The sequence below is a fragment of the Sinocyclocheilus anshuiensis genome, unplaced genomic scaffold (genome assembly GCF_001515605.1).
Source record: "Sinocyclocheilus anshuiensis isolate Anshui unplaced genomic scaffold, SAMN03320099.WGS_v1.1 scaffold1372, whole genome shotgun sequence".
In the NCBI taxonomy this organism is placed as follows: domain Eukaryota; kingdom Metazoa; phylum Chordata; class Actinopteri; order Cypriniformes; family Cyprinidae; genus Sinocyclocheilus; species Sinocyclocheilus anshuiensis.
This window is the reverse complement of record NW_015546103.1, coordinates 279,603-281,719: the sequence shown is the minus strand read 5'-3', so window position 1 is coordinate 281,719 and position 2,117 is coordinate 279,603. Positions and strand designations below refer to the sequence as shown.

The window sequence follows — 2,117 nt, the reverse complement described above, 5'->3', positions numbered from 1 at the left end:
AAGTACTGCTATATGAACAAAAGTGCAATAACATTTGGTTTGCTTAAAGTGCAAACACTTTAAAGGGTCATGAAACCCCTCGTTTCAACACTGGTTAGTTCTCACAACAGTTCTAAAAACTGCGAAAGAAGTGGGCGTGGTGCGCAGCTGAGCGGAGGAGGGGGAAGAGGGGAGACAGACAACACACACAGCTTCACGTTCAGACAGTTTCATTTCGCTCCCATCGAGTTAAAAACACAAATAAATGCACAGCCATTTGCACTCTGGTTTATATAAGCCTTTTGACGGGTTGTGTCACAGAGCTGTAAAAACGGTTATGCTCACCAAGTGAATGAATCGCGTTTGTGCCGAACTCTTATTACAAAGCAAAAACAATCACTCTTCTTCCATCCATGAACGTTTTTCTCAGTTAACATGCGCGATTTACAAGCACAGTATCAATTCAATATTCTCAACCATTTACCAATGTAATTAAAACATTCTAAAGGGAAAGATTATTAAAAAATGAATTAAAAAGTAAAAAAAAACTGTACTGTACTTAAATGTAAAGTAAAAAAAGTACTGCTGTATGAACAAAAATGCAGTAACATTTGGTTTGCAAACACTTTAAACAAATAAGGTGCTTTTTTACAGCAGTATTCCATTTACATAGTAGCAGTTAAAATATTTCTTGTAAATCTCAACTTATAACATTAATGTAATAAAATTAAATAGAAAACCAAAGCTATTTGCCACTGTCAGGGCATTAACATTTTTATAGAAAATACTTTATAGTTTTATATAATTTTTATAGAAAAACTAGTTATGCTCAGAGTCCAGAGCCTTGATCATAACATTATAACAGGCACCTTCCGAGTAGAGACCTGCACATCGCGGGACAACACTTGATTGGCGAGTGCGGGCAATCTTAACCGTGCCCGAGTGCATTTGACCCCCAAATCCCAGTTCGTTTGACTAGTGTGATCACTCAGGTGCTGTTCGTTTAGCTGTCCCTGGCTCTGTTGGAAGAAGTGGGCCAGAGCGCGGTTCAGTTTTGCTCGGGCGCGGTACGCATGTAGTGTGAGCGCTAACCATGCCGGAGCGCGGAACTTCTGGTACGTGCAGCACGATTGCGTATATATATTGTGAGAGGGCTGTGTGTGTGTTACCGCGTCCCAAACGACTCAAAATGATAAACCACAAAGTTAACAAAACGATGCACTCCATTGTGCTGAGCGAGAGCGCTTCTCTGCTGTCTTCTTGTGCTATCGGAAACTTCCAGTTTCCCACTTATGAAGTCGTGATTACGAGCACATTCAGAGCCAGTGAGCAACGACTTTCATAATAATAATAATAATAAACTGCATTTATGCACAATAAAATAATTGTTGGCGTTAATTAATCAATGCGTTAACACGTTAACTTGACCAGCCCTGCTTGATAGGGTATTGCTAGGCATTTTACTGGCTGGTGGATAATTCACTGATAGGTCATTTCTATGATGCTCTGGGTGGTTCCTAGGGTGTTTCTAGGATGTTCATAAGGTTCTGGACAGTTGTAAGGGAATTGCTTGGGTGATTCTGTGTGGATGTTAGGGTGCTACTAAGCAGATACAAGATTGTTCTGGATGGCTGCAAGGACATTGTTAGGGTGTTCTGCTTTATAATTCATCAGTCAAAAAGTGACATCTCTCATCGTCTCATAGCAAAGTAATAGTGCAGGTATGTATCAAAGTACAGGGTTTGTTTAAATTGCGCTCCCTATATTATCCAATAACAATGTATTATATGCCAGGTATGGCTATTGTATGGACTGTGGTAGTGTTGTCAAAAGACCCGGTATTTCGGTACCAACCCCGATCAAGTTCAAGCAGGTAAGTTTCAATTACATTTTTAATATTTAGAGCTTCTGTTATGAATATGATTCCATATTTGAATTTGAATTTTGGATTGAAATAAACATCGCCGTTAGCGTATATGTAATCATTAGCATAAGCGCGGCTAACGCTAATATAATGAATGAGAGAATGAATTTTGTTCATTTTGTTCAAAATGATTTCTTTGTTAACTATTTAATGCTCCTATAACTTTTATTACTGTAAAAAACAGGAGGACATAATGGTATTTACTATTTTTACA

The 2,117-nt window shown here is 38.5% G+C and overlaps 1 protein-coding gene across 2 annotated transcripts in view; it reads right to left on the bottom strand.

The window, feature by feature from the left end:
• The window catches only part of LOC107700583 (dmX-like protein 2), a 58,255-nt gene that overhangs the window by 37,498 nt on the left and 18,640 nt on the right, over positions 1–2,117 (bottom strand). The window lies entirely within an intron of this gene.